Source organism: Armigeres subalbatus, chromosome 3 (genome assembly GCF_024139115.2).
Source record: "Armigeres subalbatus isolate Guangzhou_Male chromosome 3, GZ_Asu_2, whole genome shotgun sequence".
Classification (NCBI taxonomy): domain Eukaryota; kingdom Metazoa; phylum Arthropoda; class Insecta; order Diptera; family Culicidae; genus Armigeres; species Armigeres subalbatus.
The window spans coordinates 291,516,375-291,537,957 of record NC_085141.1 but is presented as its reverse complement, the minus strand read 5'-3'; the positions used below and the strand labels follow the sequence as shown (position 1 = coordinate 291,537,957).

Sequence of the window (21,583 nt, the reverse complement as noted above, 5' to 3'; positions counted from 1 at the left end):
TGCGAATCAATGTTCCTCAAGGTATTCCTTCGAATATTTCTTCAGGAACTTCTCCGGATATTCCGGATTTCCTTCGTATATTCCTCCAGGAATTCATCCGGAAATTTCTTTAGGGAGCCTTTCTGATATTCCTGCAAATATTCCTTCGAATATTCTTCCAGGATTTCGTCCAAATATTCGTCCTAAGGACATTTCTCTAAGAATTCCTCCGGACATTCCTCCAGGAATGCTTGCGGATGTTCCTCCAGAAATTCCATTGAATTTTCTTCCAGGAATTCGTCCGGATATTCCTCCGAGGAATATCTTGAATTCTGGGAGGAATATCTGGACAAATTCCTGGCGGAATTTCCAAAGCAATATACGGAAAAATATTGTAACCAAGTGTTACAAGATGTTTAGTTTTTAAAATGTGCTAAATGTATTTTAAGTGTTGGGTTAATAATGTTAATAAATTCAAAAAATTAAATTATTGTTAGTAGCGTTAGTGTTTTTGTAAATTTGAATTGTAATTGAATTGTATAACAGTAGTGTGGGTACAAAGAGGAGACATGTTGAACATTAGTGGGTGCAACAACACGACATGCAGGCGCGCGCAAATCGAGGAACAAAAGGGGGTGGTAATAAAAGAAAAATCCCATCTTGGGAGTGATTGAGGCGCAATCAGATTCCGCCATCCCTCACTTTAGTTCTGGCGTTCGTGTGCTTCGGATCGAAAAAAGTAATTTTTCAAAGTGTCCTAGTGATAGAGTGAGTGGTTGAAATACGGGTGTGTGATTAAGTTCGATCAGGTACGTGCATGGTTTAGTGCAACCCGACTTAATTTAACTTAAAACTAACGTAAAACTAATGACTAGTTGCGTTCAGTACGGCATTTGATGAAAGTTTTCCCGTTACCCTCACAGGACCTTTTGTGATACCTCACGGTACAACGGCGAAGCACACGATCGGCCTAGTGGTCCCTAGCTGGCCACTATGCCTAAACCGTAAAGGACATCCATATGCTCTAGCCGTGCGCGGCTATAATTCGTCAAAGAGCAATTCCTCGGGCCCGAATCGGTGCCCTAACCGTAAAAGAACACCCCTCTCGGCAGAGTCATTCCGGTATCGCTCTGTCGATGTAAGCCAAAGAGGGAAGACGCCAGCGTGAGAAGCAGATCGCACCGTCAAGCCAAGACGATCTGCTATCCGATCCACCAGATTCTCCTTCCGACTACTACCACCACCCCGCCGGAGGCCCAACCAGACGGCTACAAGATCTTCGGCGAGCGCTCGTCCATCGTCACCGAAAACACCAGCAACGCGACTTCAACAGCAGCAGTACCGGTACGTCCCTCAACCAGTGATAGGAAATGTCAAAAAAATGTCATGGCATTGCTATTACTAATTTCGTAATAACTTTTTCCAAAAGTCATTTACAGTTCGGATTTTTTGATTAACATGTAGTACTTAAAGGGTCCTAGAACTTTGTCGAACAGATCATTGTTCTAAATACAAAGTGTGAGCCATGAGAGCGAGATTTAAAAAATGTCACGGAATGTCATGACATTAATGTCATCTGACACTAATTCGGCTCTCTCGCCGCCAATATCATATTTAGAGAAATTACCTATTAGAAAAAGTTTTCGGGTCATTTGAGGGCTACATGTTTATATGGAAAACATAATTGTAAATGACTTGTGAGAAAAGTTATTAGCAAGTTAGTCCCATGACATCGATATGACATTTCCCGTCACTGCCCTCAACCCAAAATCTTCAATAAACCACCCACTACACATTGAAAATCAATAGTTCGTCCAAATTAATTTCCACCCACACGCATATTCAATAAATCCATAGTTTTCTTCCACAATAAAATTCATTTTAAACTAACAAGAGAAAGGTGACAATAAACTGCACGTTGTTCGCGAAGCCCCTCCGATTGCCCAGTAGTAAGCCGACCTTGAGACCCAGTTCGAGGGGTCACTTGCTATTGAAAAGTTTACCGCGAGCTAGAGAAGGGTTAAAATATTCAGAGGAATATCTGGATGAATTCCTGGAGAAACATCCAGAGGAATTCCTGGAGAAATATTAGAAGAAATTCTTGGAGTAATATGTAAACAAATTCCTGGAGGAATATTCGGTCGATTTTCTTGAGGAATGTCCAGAGGAGTTCCTGGATGAATATCCGCTCGAAATCCTGGAGGAATATTTGAAGCAACTCCTGGAGGAATATCTAGAGAAATTTCTGGAGTAATATCTGGACAAATTCCTTGAGGAATATCTGGAAGAATTCCTGGAGGAATGTCCGTGAAAATTCTTGAAGGAATATTGTATTGGTCTTATTTGTCGCATTTTTTTGTTTTTGTCTTATTTGCCGTGTTTGTCTAATTCGTATTAATTTTTTTATTTGTCTTATTTATAATATTTGCTTTATTTGTTTTGTCTTGTTTGTCTCGTCCCTTACATATATTATATGAAAAAAATGTGCTGTTTGCTGCTCTCCCAAAATGGCATTTTTTATGGAATTTGGAAAACTTGGTTGAAGTAAAAAGACTTTCCTTCAAAAATTTTTGCGGTTGCATATACTTTTTATTACATTAAAATGATCGTTGGAAAATATCAAAACTTTTGTCAGTTGGGTTTTGCAAAATTCGGTTCCTTTATGCCTCAAATCATTGGAGAGGTGTACTGAGAAGCAAAAATTTCAGTTGCACAATAGTTCAGTATTTAGAGCTTAATTCAAATTTGGAAAATAGTAGGTCCACAAAATTTTCTAGGAATAAATTCCAAAGAGATTGTCACTGGGGATAAGTTCGAAACAGCGCTCTACCGCGAGAGAGCTTTCCTCAGACCTTAAACGAAAACTTTTGGTGGGCTCTACAGTCTTGTGAACATTGATATTCATTTCGATTAGATTCTGACCATGTTTTAGTGATATTAAAGCTTTAAGTGCTTAAAAATACAATTTTGATAAGAAAATTATTTTGAGCTTTCAGTGGAATGTCTTCACTTGTCATAAGACGAGTTCCATTTAATTCCACCACTTGTCAAGTGGTGGAATTAAAAGGCATTGTACAAATTTGTCTTATGAGAAGTTAAAAATACTGTTTTACCTATAAGTCGTTGTACTAAAAAAATAAGTTTATTATAAATTACTGCATATTCATTCTTTGTTCTTTCCTGGACGTTTTAGTAATGTAAGTGTCAATGTACGATTCACAAACACAATAAATCGACTTGAGCCATCTTTTAATTCTTGGGGTGAGAATCACCCAAAACTTTGCATGGAAGAGATGGCGTCGATTCAGTCGTTGGTAGTAAAATCGAAATTGCGTCACTATAACACTAACTAATCAGTGCAATTTAAGTGCGTTTTGACGTGGACAACGTCTTACCCGAAGGTACCCGAAGATTTTGAACTACAATAGCGCCTTTATCTTTCGATGAATTTTGGAGATTTATAATATTTATATTTTTTTTATATATATAATTTCTTGTGCGAACCAAATATTACAAGTCAGTCAAAAAGCCGCTTGATGCGGTTTGGCTGAACCCCGACCATATAACAATCGACTCGGAAACTCTCCAGCAATTTGTCAATTTCATTGAAACTTTCGATAAGTTATGCTAAACCTGGGAGGGAGAAACAGATACGAAAAATGTGTGTGTCAAGCCGAGCCGAAATCTAGCTGTCAGTGTGAGCCGAAAACGAAACTCTCGGCAAGCAAATTTTTGAAGGCAATATAACAACAATAACACGCAAAACAGAATTTAGTCATTTCATGTGGCGCCTACGTTGATTGTTTTTTCTTGTTGAAAATTTACTTGTTGCATGACGACAGTATATACTTAATTTGATGTGTAGTATCGAGAGCTACCTCCCAGAACATCTGAATGTTCCATAAAACGCTACCATAAATCCATAAAATAGTTCGAGAGATTCCATAAAAAATATTTTTATGATCCATAAAACTTTGAAAAATGATCCATGAAAACTATATATTGATCCATAAAATTTCAAATTTGCGCAATTTATATCCTGATGAGGATCCATAATTTCAGCCATATGAACCATAATTTTGGTCATATGATCCATAATTTTGATAATGTGATCCATAATGCTTGGAAAGAAGGCCAATGAAACTATATTAATTGATCCACACATTTTATAAAATCTATGGATCATTTATCAAAATTTATGGATCATATCACCAAAACTATGGATCATTTGAACAAAGTTATGGATCAAATGGCCAGAATTATGGATCATATGACTAAAATTATGGATCATATAACTGAAATTATGGATCATCATCACGATAAAAAAATGCGCAAATTTGAAGTTTTATGGATCAAAATACAGTTTTTTATGGATCATTTTCCAAAGATTTATGGATCTTTTGTCATATTTTCATAGGAAAATAGCAAGAATTGTATTGTTTTTCTTGACCATGTTAATGGAACATATTTCCCAATTAATTGCTAAATTTTAGCTTAGTTATGGATCGAAAAATTATTCTTTATGGAATCTCATTAACTATTTTATGGATTTATGGTAGCATTTTAAGGAACATTCAGATGTTATTTATGGATCGTTTTCCTGTTTTTTATGGATCCGTCTTTATCGTTTATATGCAAAAGTATGTTTTGCCATTCTTATCATATACAGTAAGAATTTCAGAACCAACCGTTCATGTATCTCCAACACGGACATCAGAATGGTGTAAGTTGTGAGCCTCTTGTCCCACCGCTTCATTTTATCGGAGTATCGTGTTTCGCACCCGCCCGTCAATAAACAATTACAAATTTATCCACAATATTATTATTTTTTTTTCAAAAAAAAAAAAACAAATTACAAAATAAGCAATAAAAAAAAAGAAAATTTCCATAAAATTTACAAAAAAGCAATAAACTAATAAAGCAATAAACGCTACTACGCCTACCAAATTTCATTTCATTTATTTAGTCTACATCTATACAGATAACACTGAATCAACAATTTGACGCCACAATACACGGTTCGAGGCCGCATCTCTCCATCCTCGAATACGCCCCACGCTCGCCAAGTCGTTCTGCACCTGGTCTGCCCATCTCGCTCGCTGCGCTCCACGTCGTCTCGTACCTGCCGGATCGGAAGCGAACACCATCTTTGCAGGGTTGCTGTCCGGCATTCTTGTAACATGCCCTGCCCATCGTACCCTTCCGGCTTTAGCTACCTTCTGGATACTGGGTTCACCGTAGAGCTGGGCGAGCTCATGGTTCATTCTTCGCCGCCACACACCGCACACCGCCAAAGATGGTCCTAAGCACCCGTCTCTCGAATACTCCGAGTGCTTGCAAGTCCACCTCGAGCATTGTCCATGTTTCATGTCCATAGAGGACAACCGGTCTTATTAGCTTCTTGTACATGACACATTTGATGCGGTGTGCGAATCTTTTTTGACCGCTGTTTCTTCTGGAGCCCGTAGTAGGCCCGACTTCCACAGATGATGCGCCTTCGTATTTCACGACTAACGTTGTTGTCAGCCGTTAGCAAGGATCCGAGGTAGACGAATTCCTCGACCACCTCGAAGGTATCCCCGTCTATCGTAACACTGCTTCCCAGGCGGACCCTGTCGCGCTCGGTTCCACCCACAAGCATGTACTTTGTCTTTGACGCATTCACCACCAGTCCAACTTTTGTTGCTTCACGTTTCAGGCGGGTGTACAGTTCTGCCACCTTTGCAAATGTTCGGCCGACAATGTCCATGTCATCCGCGAAGCAAATAAATTGACTGGATCTGTTGAAAATCGTACCCCGGTTGTTACACCCGGCTCTCCGCATGACACCTTCTAGCGCAATGTTGAACAACAGGCACGAAAGTCCATCACCTTGTCTTAGTCCCCGGTGCGATTCGAACGAACTGGAGTGTTCGCCCGAGATCTTCACACAGTTTTGCACACCATCCACCGTTGCTTTGATCAGTCTGGTAAGCTTTCCAGGGAAGCTGTTCTCGTCCATAATTTTCCATAGCTCTACGCGGTCTATACTGTCGTATGCCGCCTTGAAATCAACGAACAGATGGTGCGTTTGAAGGATTTGCCGTACAGTAAAGATCTGGTCCGTTGTCGAGCGGCCGTCAACGAAGCCGGCTTGATAACTTCCCACGAACTCGTTCACTAATGGTGACAGACGACGGAAGATGATCTGGGATATCACTTTGTAGGCGGCATTAAGGATGGTGATCGCTCGAAAGTTCTCACACTCCAGTTTGTCGCCTTTCTTGTAGATGGGGCATATAATCCCTTCCTTCCACTCCTCCGGTAGCTGTTCGTTTTCCCAGATTCTGACTATCAGTTTGTGCAGGCAAGTGGCCAGCTTTTCCGGGCCCATCTTGATGAGCTCAGCTCCGATACCATCCTTACCAGCTGCTTTATTGGTCTTTAGCTGTTGAATGGCATCCTTAACTTCCCTCAAGGTGGGGGCTGGTTGGCTTCCATCGTCCGCTGAACTGACGTAGTCATCTCCTCCGCTGCCTTGACTTTCATTGCCTGTACTCTCAGCGCCATTCAGATGTTCCTCGTAGTGCTGCTTCCACCTTTCGATCACCACACGTTCGTCCGTCAAGATGCTCCCATCCTTATCCCGGCACATTTCGGCTCGCGGCACGAAGCCTTTGCGGGATGCGTTGAGCTTCTGATAGAACTTGCGTGTATCTTGAGAACGGCACAGCTGTTCCATCTCCTCGCACTCCGCTTCTTCCAGGCGGCGTTTCTTCTCCTGAAAAAGGCGGGTCTGCTGTCTCCGCTTCCGTCTATAACGTTCCACGTTCTGCCGGGTACCTTGCTGCAGCGCGACCGCCCGCGCTGCGTCCTTCTCCTCCAGAATCTGTCTGCACTCTTCGTCGAACCAATCGTTCCGTCGACTTCGACCCATATACCCGACGTTGTTCTCCGCTGCGTCGTTAATGGCTGCTTTGACTGTATTCCAGCAGTCCTCAAGAGGGGCCCCATCGAGCTCACCCTCTTCCGGCAACGCTGCCTCGAGATGCTGCGCGTATGCAGTGGCGACATCAGGTTGCTTCAGTCGCTCTAGGTCGTACCGCGGCGGTCGTCGGTACCGAACATTGTTTATGACGGATAGTTTTGGGCGCAGTCTCATCATCACCAGATAGTAGTCAGAGACGATGTTAGCGCCACGATATGTCTTGACGTCGATAATGTCGGAGAAGTGCAGTCCATCAATCAGAACGTGGTCGATTTGTGATTCTGTCTGCAGTGGTGATCTCCAGGTGTACCGATACGGGAGGCTGTGTTGGAAGTAGGTGCTGCGAATGGCCATATTCTTCAAAATCAATTAGTCGTAGGCCCAATAGTCGGTTTAAACTCCTCCTCTTGGCCAACCTGAGCGTTCAAATCTCCTATGATGCCCTAGTCACGACCTTGGGCAGCTGTCGTACTCACGTTCCAGCTGCGCGTAGAATGCGTGCTTATCATCATCAGTGCTTCCGGAGTGTGGGTTATGGACGTTGATTATGCTAAAGTTGAAGAACCGGTCTTTGATCCTCAACCTGCACATTCTTTCATTGATCGGCCACCACCCGATCACGCGCCTTTGCATATCGCCCATCACTATGGAAGCTGTTCCCAGCTCGTGTGTGTTGCCGCAGCTCTGGTAGATGGTATGATTACCTTTAAACGTTCACACCATTGATCCCTTCCAACAAACCTCCTGCAGCGCTACGATGCCGAATCCACGGTCCTTGAGCACATCGGCGAGTATGCGTGTGCTCCCGATGAAGTTGAGAGATTTGCAGTTCCACGAACCGAGTTTCCAATCGGCTAGTCCCTTATCGTCGCAGTGGTCATCGCCGATGGTTCTGGTCCGTACTTTCTTGTGCAGGGAATCAATATTCGAGCAACGCCTAATAATATACTCTTTGTCATCAACAAAGTTTGTTACTGACAAACGCACTTCGCAACAAGCCTTTGTCAGAACCCGAACACAATATGACAAGAATCATTTCCATTGCATGCTCGGATATTTCCGAAAATAAGATGCTAATTTTGTAATCATAGTTAGCTTCTCGAATATTTCCATAACAGCAGAAACTATGATAGCATAAAACCGAAATTTGCTGTAAAGATAATGCAAAATAACGGTATGAAAAGTTAGCAACAAAATTGTCTTCTTTTTTGTTTCTGACAAAAAAAATCGGATCTTTGTCATTATTTTCTCCGACAAAAACAAAGCTTTGTCGTTGATTCTCTTTTGTCGCTTGTTTCGCAAGCGCATCCAAGAAAAATTGATTCCCTGCTCTTGTGGATTGTTCGTTGCTTATGTTTGTTTTAAAGGGTGGCTTGCAGGGCCTGACACCAAACTCGCTGGCACTCGGACGATGATCAGCCGCCCCTAACATGAAGAACAGACGAGGATACCTTCGAGGTGGTCGAGGAATTCGTCTACCTTGGATCCTTGCTAACGGCTGATAACAATGTTAGTCGTGAAATACGAAGGCGCATCATCTGTGGAAGTCGGGCCTACTACGGGCTCCAGAAGAAACTGTGGTCAAAAAAGATTCGCCACCGCACCAAATGTGTCATGTACAAGACGCTTATAAGACCGGTTGTCCTCTACGGACATGAAACATGGACAATGCTCGAGGAGGACTTGCAAGCACTCGGAGTATTCGAGAGACGGGTGCTTAGGACCATTTTTGGCGGTGTGCAAGAAAACGGACAGAATGAACCACGAGCTCGCCCAGCTCTACGGCGAACTCAGTATCCAGAAGGTAGCTAAAGCCGCAAGGGTACGATGGGCAGAGCATGTTACAGGAATGCCGGACAGCAACCCTGCAAAGATGATGTTCGCTTCCGATCCGGCAGGTACGAGACGGCGAGGAGGCAGACCAGGTGCAAAATAACTTGGCGAGCGTGGGACGCATTCGAGGATGGAGAGATGTGGCCTCGAATCGTGTATTGTGGCGTCAAATTGTTGATTTGGTGTTATCTAAATAAATGAAATATGGCCCTCCTTAGCCGTGCGGTAAGACGCGCGGCTACAAAGCAAGACCATGCTGAGGGTGGCTGGGTTCGATTCCCGGTGCCGGTCTAGGTAATTTTCGGATTGGAAATTGTCTCGACTTCCCTGGGCATAAAAGTATCATCGTGCTAGCCTCATGATATACGAATGCAAAAATGGTAACCTGGCTTAGAAACCTCGCAGTTAATAACTGTGGAAGTGCTAAATGAACACTAAGCTGCGAGGCGGCTCTGCCCCAGTGCGGGGATGTAATGCCAATAAGAAGAAGAAGAAATAAATGAAATGAAGGGAATTGTTCTTCTGGAATTAGAGGAATTGCTCCTAGAACTTCTTCGGCAGTACGTACTAGAATATTTCAGTCTGAAAATTTTTCAGAACTTCATTTAAAAAATATTTGGAAATTCGGCAAACTTTTTTTTGAAATACTTTATGAACTAGTACGTCTACTACATGAATTTCTACAAAAACTCTCTTATGAATTCCTTCGAAAAATTCTCTTTAAGCCCATCGGGAAATCCAGACGAAATTCATTAACGAATTTATATAAACAAAATTTATAAGATTCAAATCTGGAATTCTTTTGCGATTTTTTGCAAGAAATACATACTGCATGCATTGATCATCGGAATCTTTCATGAACGGGAGGGTTTTTGGAGTAATTTCCTTATGGTATTTCGGAGGAGTTTTCAAGGGAATTTCCCAGAAAAATCCTATAAGGTTTTCTGAGCGAATTCTTGGAGAAATTCTGGAGAAGTTTCCATGGAAATTGCCTGGGAGATTCTTGAAGGTTGTGAAGGAGTTCTTGTAAACATTTTCGGAAGAATTCCTTAACAACTATCCGGAAAATCAATTTTCAAAATGATTTATTTGTGAACGACTTTCCGGGAAAAATCCTGGAGGAATTTTGGGGTAGGAACTTCTGAAATAATTCCCAGTGGAATGCGCGCTAGATCTTAGTTTCGCAATACAATTTTCATACGAAGTTTTTTAAGAATTTCTGGACGATTTTCTGAATTTCAGAAGGGATTCAGAAAAAATATCTGAAGAGCCCTTGTGGTAATTTATGTGGAGTTTGCGAATTTATAAAGTGTTCTTGGATGAGTTTTATGAGGAACTCTAGTGAGAATTTCAGGAGAAATTTTATGAGTAATTTTTTAAGAAGTTGAAGATGATATCTTGAGCAAACATCCAAAAGCATTCATCCATGAATTTCCGCGTCGCTGCCGACAAATTTTCAATCGGCGCACAGGTCTAACTACTACACTCGCGCGTCATTTCTGCTTATTGGAAATTTTCATATTTTTTTATTGCTCTTTATTGGTTTTTTCGTGAATTTTGTGTGGAAAAAAATAATTATTTTGTGTAAAAATGTGTACATAAATGTTTGTACATGGGAATTTTGTATTTTATTCCGTGGAAAATTTTTATTTAATAATGGAAAATTCTTTTTTTATAATTGCAATTTTTGATTTTAAAAGTGCTAATTTATTTTTGTCTTGTGGAACATTCTTAATTGTTTATTAAAATTTTGCTCTTTTTGTGGAAATTTTATGTTCCTTTATTGCTCATGCCCTAATTTATTTATTGGTAATTTCGTATTTTTAAGGAAAATTTCTTATTTTTCAACAATGGCCTTACATTGTCCAACGTCTACCTTGCGGTCGTGTCTTGTGCAAAACACTTCTGATTTTTTTACCTTATACTTTCATTATATGCATTAAAATACTTTTCTCATAACTACTTCCATAAATTTGCGTAACTTCTAGTTTTAATTTTATCGTTTTCCAACTACCATTCTTCCATGAGCTCGTGGTGAAAATTTCAAACCAAAGAGCAGCAGGTTTAATACAACAGATAGAAACGCCAGTGATGAGCAAATTCCGTCGAAGTAAAAACTCGGTACCTCACTGGTTACTTACATAAATGGATATCGTTTTGGTCGTTTTAACAGTCAAAATATCATATTCAATATTAAAAAAATCTTATCGTGACCTCAAATCGAAAACTGTGTCTGCTATCGTTAATAGCAAATTGAAACCTTTTTTTTTTTTGGTTTTTGATTACACAACAAGTACACTCAACCCTCTTTTTACGTCACTAATTGGGGGGACGTAAACCGAATGTGACGTAAAAAGAATTTTTGCTTAAAATTCTAGTATTTCACCTAAATTATTAATCGTTGGATACTTTTAAACACATTCACTTGCGTCTCACACGAGGTATTGTAAGATCTCTCCAAATACAGGCATATGAGATATTATAAGATCTCCAAATTGTCCTGGAGTTTGAATCAAGTGGTCTAATGAATCAACCAAGGCTTCCATGGTGCCCCAGCAGCGGTATCAACCCAATTATGTCCTCCGAGTATTCGTCTTTCACTTACGTCACAAATCCAGGCACATGAGACTTAGTAAGATCTCCAAATCGTCCTGGAGCTTGAATCAAATTGTCTACCGAATCAACTGAGGCTTGCGTGGTGTCCCCAGCCGCGGTATCAACCCAATTATGTCCTCCGAGTATTCGTCTTTCACTTACGTCACAAATCCAGGCACATGAGATGTTTTGAGATCTTCAAATTGTCCTAGAATTTGAATCAAATGGTCTACCGAATCAACCAAGGCTTTTACGATTTCCCCAGCCGCGGCGTCAACCCAAATTTGTCTTCTGAGTATTAGTCTTTCACTTGCGTCTCAAATTTTAGCATGTAAGATGTTGTAAGATCTCCAAATTGTCCTGGAGTTTGAATCAAATGGTCCACCAAATCAACCAAGGCTTCCAATATGTCCCTAAGCCACGAAGGCTACACTCCAGAGAATTCTTCGATGACCTGGAATGGAATAACTGTTGAATGCGTATTTAATATGGATCTATGGTTCAAAATTGGGATGAGCCATTCAAATATAATAATCCTGTAGACCTTAAAACCTGTACTCCATGACTTTCTTAAATTACCTGGAATGGAACAATAGTTGAAGAGGTATCCAATTTAGTCCTTTTGATCAAAACGGGTATGAGCAAGTTTTTTTTTAAGAGATAACAGCCTTTTGGTTATGCGTGTTGACTGTAAGGCTTATATTTCAGGGATGGATGATATACATGGATGATCTGCAATTGAAAAATAGTTGAAGCCGTATCTACTTTGGTTCTATGGATCAAAAAAGGCATGGCCCAATTCATATCTGACCGGATTTAGTCACTATCAAATTGCTACAGCCATTTTTGTATGACTTGTGCTGCTCGGGTTGTTACCTTGGCCTCGGTTGATACGGCAGAGCTTTTGATTCAAACTCCAGGACAATTGGGACATCTTACAATATATCATATGCCCAAATTAGAGACGCAAGTGAAAGACAGATACTCGGAGAAAATAATTTGGTTGATACCACGGCCATTGACATCATAGAAGCCCATTTGAATCAAACTCCAGGACAATTTTTAGATCTTAGAACAACTCATATGCCTACATTTGAGACGCTAGTGAAAGACAAATACTCGGAGGACATATTTGAGATGAAACCTTGCCTGAGGAGTCTAGGGAATTCTTGGATGACCTGGAAAGGAACGGCTGCTTAAAGCATATTGAGTTTGGTTAAATAGATCATATAGGACTTAAACCATTTTTAAAAAGAGATAATAGCCCTTCGTTTACGACCTCAAGACCTATACTCCAGGGAATTCTTGAATGACCTGGAACGGAATTTGGTTTAATATATCAAATAGGGCATGAACCATTTTTAAAAATAGATAACAGATTTTTCTTTACGCTTGTAGACCTTAGGTCCTTGGTTACGCGTGTAGACTCCAGGAAATTCTTGGATGACCTGGAATGGAACAATTGTTGAAGGCAAATGATGAATATACAAAGCATCTGTTTCGTTCTTTGGGATTTCAAGAGTGCCTTCTCATAGGTTTACTTTTAGATGTAAATAATGTTTCAAATTCTTTTTACGTCACGTGCCGTAAAAAGGAGGCCGTAAAACGAAGTGACGTATAAAAAACTGCAGTAAAAAGAGGGTGTAGTGTAGTCACTTTGATGTCATATATTTGCAATCTACGTCAAATTAAATCAAAATATATGTACGAAGGTTTTAAAATAAATTTAAAAATAGAAGATTCAAGAGACATATTTTTCTACTTGACGACAAAACTGCTTATTTTCAATATTTAAAATTTGATCAGTCATTTGGATAGGAACGAGAATAAGACATTCTTCTCTTCTTCATCTTTCTAGTCTTCTTCTTTTCTCTATGTAAAAATGAGTTTACATTGCCTTTGAGGCAATATAATTCTCGAATGGATGAATCGATATGCAAGATTTCCTCACAAATCGATTCGCCTTGGAATCAGTTGTGTTTATACATATGAAATTTTTTTAGCATTTTTCCATTTCGCAGAGAAAGTTAAACAAAATAAATGTAGCAATAAGTACTACGTTTTCATGAATTCTGAAGAAAACCATCAAGCTCGAACTAAAATCGATCTAGAGAGCGACGCTGCAAACAATTAAACGATTGACAGTTTGGTCGAAAAAAAAACAACAAGAGCAAGATCGGCCAGGTTCGACCAAAATGAATACAACCCAGTGGTCCACTAATTTTAAATAAAATCGTATTCTCGGAATATTGTTGGTGTTCCTACCATTTTTGTTCTGTTAACATTATAGATAATGTGTTGAATCTTATCGAATAAAATCATCGATAAATTAAAAGTAAAACATATTAATCGCCTTTCCTCTAAAAATATCCTGCCAATTTTGTTTTGAGCCACCCAAGCTGACAATTCTAAAACTTTGTTGAGAATGATTAAATTTATGAATAGGATAATCAGTACTACTCGGAATATAATTATTCTGATTGAAAAGTTCTACAATTTATTTGTAAAAATCAAAATTGTCTTCGAGTTGAAAGTTGGCGTACATCCATTATATGCATTTGTGTTTCTTTGAGAGAGAGAACCGATTTTAGGTAAAAACGCTGCAATTTTTCAATGATTTCATAGCAATGAAGTGCAATGTCATAAGAAATCCGACATTTGGCAATTCAATATCTTTCTTCTCAAATTTCTGTCTTGCATCTTCTTTTGAAATCACCTTGAAATACTTGCAATAATATTCAATTTTACTCTAGTTATTTTTCAGAAGATCTTTCAGTTCATTTTCCAGGAAATTTCAAAAATCAACAATGACTGATATTAAATGCTTCCAGTGGTTTGAATCTACAAATCTACACGAGTTCCAAAAACTTTTTTATTATTTCCTCCAGAATTTCCTTCGAGACTTGGTCTGAGAAATCTCCCTTGGCTCTATTTCATTAACATTGAATCAGATATACAAATGAAAGTCTGCAAATCCTTAGAAAGCTAAAGCCTGACTAATAAAGTAGCATTTCTGGTGGGATTATAATCAAACAGCATAAGGGAGTAAGATTTTCCAACGCAATAATTAGACTTCATTAGGTTAGAGTAAATGGACATCTTTGCAATTAACAGCTCATTCAAACTATCAAATATCCAACTGGGTATAAAATAATTTACAACATTATTCCTAACAAAAAAAATAACAATAGCCGCCCTAGTGGTTATATGATTTATGATTTGTTTGAATTGAATTTACCACACCTTAACTCATAATGGAAAACATATTGCCTTTGTAACGAGGGGTTCTATTCTATTCTTCAGTTTTCGGATCAGAAGATAGAACACCGTAAGCCATAGAGGTACTTCCACGATGCCACAAAGCCAAGCGCAGCACCATATCTTTCTTTTTGTGACTTCTGTCGACAGTTTCATTCAGAAACAGCAGAACAGGGGCACAAGGAAGGACCACGCAACAAGTCATCCACCGTGTAATGGTAAACCGAAAAATGCATTTGTCGGTTATAACAATAATGCCCAAAAAGAAAACCAACAACCAAAACGACAGAGCAACGAAACACGATGGCGGGTAGTGGCGAGGCGAGGCGGAAGTTTCCTTTCCAGAATAAACACCTTGTAGTAACAGAGGAAGAAAATCGGGATCGGATTTACGTCGTTTCGTTGCTTTGAATACACAACAACACAACCACCTTGCCGTATGGTCCCTACGTGCGATGCTGCAATGTTCGCTCTCCCGCCCAAGTAAGTAAGTAAGTCGGTGGTAAGTACGAACATGATTATGCGTTCCCCATGGTTTCGAAAGAAATCGCTACTTTCGACTTTCGAGAAGAACGATCTGCTGCACCCAGCTTAGCAGCCGCCACCACCACCAGCGGCGGCGGGGGATTTCTTTCATATTCCTTTAGTGCCGTTGCAGCAGCCATAAGGTGATTTATGAAGTTATTTCATGCCGTTTCGATTCACGACTGCTATGCGCTTGTTGGGTGTGATTTATGCGGGATTGTGTAAGTGCGATGAGCGAATTTTGTGAATGAAGCCAGATCAGATTGCACAATAGTATCGACTCATTGGTTTAGAAGATTAGCGGAAATTTTGATACATAGATTATTGAAACTCAAGTGTGGATTGGATTATGGCATAATAGGATGGTTGCCAAACACAGAAAAATAAATAATGAAAATTAAACGACACGTAAAACAATGTCTAATCTAAACATAAACTATATTTGATGTAATCACAGCCAATCAATTCACATAATCAATCAATTTACATAACGTAAATTCAAATTTATGTTTATTTAAATTTTGCGTTTAATTTCATGCTCCAAATAAGTGTATCAAAATAAACGTAAATTTAAATAATTTTGTTCTGGCTGTGTAGTTATAAATGCATGGCCGAAGATACATGACCGGCTCAACACTGTATCACAAAAACAGACGTGTGACTTAACACATGATCCATCGTTCACCATTTTAACAGTGAATTCAACTTTTTGTAGGTGGTCAATCGACCACTGACTGGCGCTTCCAGCGGATTTACTTGTGTTTGACGTTTGCACACTACCTCCATCTAGTATTCGCTTAACCACACACAGTGCATTTGGAACCGGGCGATAACGCTCCCGTGACAATGATTTTGATTGCATTTTGTTCTTAGTGAGACGTCTTTTTCTCTGTGACTGTGTTTTCACAAAAGATTTCCTTTGCTCTTTCTATATCCATCCTTATCATATTTTATTATTTTTAGAACATATTTTATTAGTCTTCTAATATTCCATTACTTAGTACTTAGTACAACCAGTTGCAGAACATGACTAATCTAGGTTTTAGCCAAGACTTATCTACAATACACTGATGAAGTCTTCAGCACTCCAATGAATCAATACCTAAGACCCAAGGTATAAAAATCGACACTCAATAATTCAACTGTTGAATGATCGTTAACACTTATCACTTATCGATGACACAATTTATGAAAAGTGTGATATGTTCGATTTAACTTTTCGGAGCAGCAGACGATAAAGTAGATCTTAGATCTCGAACAGGTGTGAAAATTATCATCCAAATTATATATTTTTACATCCAACGGCTACTGTCCAAAATTTAAACATGTTCAAATCCAACTATGTTTAAATAAGATCAGTGGTCTCGCGGTTTGAGGCACAGCTTCCAAAATCAGATCAATTTGCAATTACATCTACCGGTCCGGCGTTCGATGTCGGAGCAGTTTCAAGCCATTGCAGATAGTGTGTTACTTGGCCACTTACGTCCAATCGGATCGAGGGGGGATGGTAATGGCAAACCTCCAGCACCGTAACCGATCGGTTTCTAATGGTTAAGGACATTTTTTTTTTGTATTGACAACCTTTTATGAATTGATTATAGCTTCTAGTTGCTACGACCTTTCCTGCAACACAGTAAACATTTCTTGAAGAACTTGTTTGCTTGAGGAGGCCCGTAAATATTTCTTAAAGTTCATATTGATGCATATCAGTTTCTGAGCACTCCCTAAATTTAACAGTGAATAATTTTATAATGAATTGCCCAATTTTCCAAGCCATGGAAGGTCAAAGCATCAACTATTTGGCCTTCTTGATGCTAGATTGTACTCCGCAGTGGCCCGCATGAATAATAATCATTGGCATTTGGTGTACTGATAGCTTTAGCTTAGCTTTAGCTTAGCTTTAGCTTAGCTTTAGCTTAGCTTTAGCTTAGCTTTAGCTTAGCTTTAGCTTAGCTTTAGCTTAGCTTTAGCTTAGCTTTAGCTTAGCTTTAGCTTAGCTTTAGCTTAGCTTTAGCTAGCTTTAGCTTTAGCTTTAGCTTAGCTAGCTTAGCTTAGCTTAGCTTTAGCTTAGCTTTAGCTTAGCTTTAGCTTAGCTTTAGTTTTAGCTTAGCTTTGAAGCCAAGCTTTAGTTTAGCTTAGCTTTAGCTAGCTTTAGCGGCTTAGCAGCTAGTTTAGCTTAGTTTAGCTTAGCTTAGCTTAGCAGCTTTAGCTTAGCTTTAAGCTTAAGCTGTTTAGCTTTGCTTTAAGCTTAGTTAGTTTAGCTTTAGCCAGCATGAAGCTGTTAGCCCCAACCACCTGTTAGCTTTAGCCCAGCTCCAGCCCCACCAGCAGCTGTTCCCACCCCACCAGCTCCCACCCCTGGCTTAGCTGTTAGCCCAGCTCCCAGCTTTAGCCCCAGCCACCCCAGCTTTAGCCCCACCAGCTTTCAGCCCACCAGCCCCAGCTTACCAGCTTTACCAGCTTTAGCTTAGCTGTTAGCTTTAGCTTAGCCAGCCAGCTTTAGCTGCTTCAGCTTTAACCCCAGCTTAGCTTAGCGTTAGCTTAGCTTTAGCTTAGCTTTAGCTTAGCTCAGCTTTCCAGCACTAGCCAGCTTTAGCTAGCTTTAGCTTAGCTAGCTCAGCTTTAACTTTAACAGCTTTAGCTTAGCTTTAGCTTAGCTTTAGCTTAGCTTTAGCTTAGCTTTAGCTTAGCTTTAGCTTAGCTTTAGCTTAGCTTTAGCTTAGCTTTAGCTTAGCTTTAGCTTAGCTTTAGCTTAGCTTTAGCTTAGCAGACAGCAGTGACACTGATAGTATAAAAAGAGGAGTAACAGGTGAGAAGTGAGACGCACTATCCACTTCAAATTTTTCACTTTTCACTTCTCAATTATCATTTGTCAACCAGCGGTTCCCAACCTGGGGTACATGTACCCCTGGGGGTACCTTCGCTGATCCTTGGGGGTACCTCGGACAAAAATGCGTAATGGCGGACGTATTACAATTACAGTCGAAACTGATTGATAAAGTTTTGTCAATTGTGTATTTTTCATTTCAAAACATTATCTTGTACATATGTAATATGCATTATTTATTTTTATTTTTCAGACTTAGGCCGGAGTGGTCTGTGTAGTGCATAAAAGTGTTCTCCATTCAGTTCAGTCCATGGCTGCATGTCGCCAACCACGCAGTCTGCGGAGGTTCCGCAAATCGTCTTTCAGATTACTACCCGTCATTCTGGCTACGTGCTCGGTCTACCGCAGTCTTCCAATATTCGCGGGGTGAACGATGGATGGTTCTCCCAACAGCTGATGCAACCCGTGGGTGATTCGCCTTCTCCACCATCTGCACCCCACCTAATGAGCGTTTTGTAGATAGTCAGTTTGGCACGGCGACGAAGTACAATTGATCGGAGCGCTTTGCTTCTCGTAAGCATTCGCCCAGACAGCTCGAAGGCCTCCTTCCAAGATGTTCAGAAGCCTTCTTTCGAAAGGCTTGGAAGCATCCTTTCAAGATGCTTGGAAAACTCCCTTCAAGAAGCTTGGTAGCCTCCTTTCAAGAGGCCTGCAAGCCTTCTTTCAAGAGGCTCGGAAACCTCGCTTTGAGATACCCGGAATCCTCTTTTCAATAGGCTCGGAAGCCTTCTTTCAAAAAGTTCGGAAGACTCCTTTCAAGAGGCTCGAAAGATTCTTTTCAAAAGGCTTGGATACCAACTTTCAAGAGGCTGGAAGTCACCTTTTAAAAGAGTCGGAAGACTTCTTTCAAAAAGCTCGGATGGCTTCTTTCAAGAGGCTCAGGAAGCTACTTTCAAGCTTTCAAGCTTCCAGGTCTCTCTCGGAAGCCTCCTTTCGAGAGACCTGGAAGCCTCGCTCTGAGAGAACCGGAATCCTCAAAAGGCTCAGAAGCCTCCTTTAAAGAATGTCTGAAGCCTTCTTTCAAAAAGCTCAGAAGACTCCTTTCAAGAGACTCGAAAAGTTCTTTTCAAGTGGCTCGGAAGCCTCTTTACAATAAGCTCAGAAGCCTCTCTCCAGTAGGCTCAGAAGTCTCCTTTCAAGAGCCCTGAAAGCCGTATTCCAAGAAGCCTGTAAGCCTGCTTTCAAGAGGTTGAGAAGCTTTTTTTCAACAGGCTGTGAAGTCCCTTTTCAAGAGGCCGGAAGCCTTGTTTTAGTGTTTTAGCCCAGAAGTCTACTTTCAAGAGGCTCGGAAGCCGCCTTTTAAAAGGGTCGGAAGCCTTCTTTCAAAAGGCTCGGATGGCTCCTTTCAAGAGGCTCGGGAAGCTCCTTTCAAGAGGCTTGTAAGCCTCCTTTTAACAGGCTCGGAAACCTATTTTCAAGAGGCAAGCCTCCTTTCAAGAAGCTCTGAAGCCTCCCTCCAATAGGCTTGGAAGCATACTTTCAAGAGGCTCAGATGCGTCCTTTCGAGATGCAAAGGAAGCCTCCTTTTAAGTGGCTCGAAAGCCACCGTGCAAGAGGCTCGAAAGCTATTCAAGAGGCTCAGGAGCCTCATATCAAGGTGCGGAAGCCTACTTTTAAGAGATTCAAGGGCTTGAGTTGTCCTTTCAAGATACCTGGAAGCCTACTTTCAGGAGGGGGTACCTCAATTAATGCAATAGTTTGAAGGGGTAGCTCTCAAGAAAAAGGTTGAGAACCGCTGGGCTAAACGACAGTTTTGGGCATATGACCTGTTCAGCAAACGACATTTCCAATCGTATCACTCGTTCGGCTAAATGACATTTTCGAACAAATGGATCTTTCTGTTAAATGACCAATGACCGACGAGAGATGTTTTTGTTTACATTCTTCGGATCAATGCATATTTGTTTTTTTTACGCAATACTATCAGGTTACATACGGATGTCGGCTCCCCCTGCTTGATTCTGAAAACCGAAACTATAAACAGAAAATTAAAACTAAGGAAAAACTTCACGACATCGTTTTATTAATCTTATCATTGAGATATTTTGGGGTAACCCATTCCAGGAAACAACTCCTCTGACAAAAAAGCATCTATCATAATGTGTTGTAAAAATCGCGGCAGAACAAGTTGGTTTAACCTTATATGTACTTCAATAAGGACACAGTTTGCTGTACTAGTATTCAGGCTTATTTGTAGTAATGAAATGGTGAATGATAATAGCGGCTCTAACTTTTGGAAAATTTTGAACAAAATAACCTAACATGTTTCACTCGTTGCGGATCTTGTACAGGATGGCTGAATCTCGAACTTCTCGAAACAGCTCAGGCCTTGGAAGATGTCGTCACAATTGCTATTTGAGGTGGCATGCTGAATTATCTGCAATTCTGATTTTTTTTAAATTGTAGAGGGTTAAAAAAAAATTTCTTCTACAAATTTTGGTTCTTTGAGGGAGGGGGTGGGAAATGTCCAAAACCTGTTGCAGAAGTTAATAGGAAACCACTTTCGATGCAACAAGACTGTTTGAACAGGTTTAATAAATTGGAAATACAAGAAACAAACAAAATAAATTGCATAAATGTGGCAAATTGAACGAATCGATATTTATAAATTTTTCTGTTTTGACATTTTTTTCCAAGAGGGGAAAAAACAATAATTCTCGCTTAACTTTTCAAAAGGACCTAAGTAACATTTTTTTCATGAATTAATTTGAGTACTGCAATCAAAAGCTTTCATGTTATTCTGTTGTTTGCGCTATTCAAATTAATTCATGATAAAAATGTTAGTTAGGTCCTTTTGAAAAGTTAAGCGAGATTTTTTCAATAATTCCGAAATATAATGTCCGATCGAGCCAATTTTCAGATCTCTGAAGTGCGGCATCTATACCGACGCGGCATCTCACCCGGATTTACCCTAAATCAAATAAAATCTTCAAGATGCCTTTAATAAAGTTTGCGGAATGCATAAGACTATAAAGCTGAGATCAAAATAAATAATGTCCTCCATTATCGCAAGACATAATGTCAAGCATTTATCTATATAATAAAAATGAAATGGTCTGTGTTCGTATCCGCATAACTCGAAAACGGCTGGATGGATTATCTTCATTTCTTCAGCAGAAACGTTCGTTATAGTTTCCGACGGGTTTATATGATATTTCCTTATTCGAAACTCCCGAATAAAGTTGAGAAAATCATCAAAAACTAAAGTTTAGATTCGTATAGAAATTTCGCATGGAAAGTTTACAGCGCCATTTTTCGCCTACTATGCAGGACAACGTCTGCCGGGTCAACTAGTTGTTTTATAAAAAAAAACTTTGTCCTTCTTCAATATAGTAGTGTCGATTCGTATTTTTGTCAAGTGGAAGAGTAAAGAAGACACCTTTCGGAATGAAACCTTTGTAGAGATATGTGGCGGAACTCATTTGTTAAAGATTAAATAATCTGTAATAATAAATATTGCAGCTTGAAAATCATCCACTTGGCGGTACTAGTCCACAAATGTGACTACCAGTTGTAGATGGAACGCCCATAATCAACGT

At 40.0% G+C, this 21,583-nt stretch overlaps 1 protein-coding gene across 3 annotated transcripts in view; it reads right to left on the bottom strand.

Annotated features, from left to right (window-relative positions):
• Positions 1–21,583, bottom strand: part of LOC134220283 (matrix metalloproteinase-2-like) — a 261,279-nt gene that overhangs the window by 91,624 nt on the left and 148,072 nt on the right. The gene's annotated exons all lie outside the window — the stretch shown is intronic.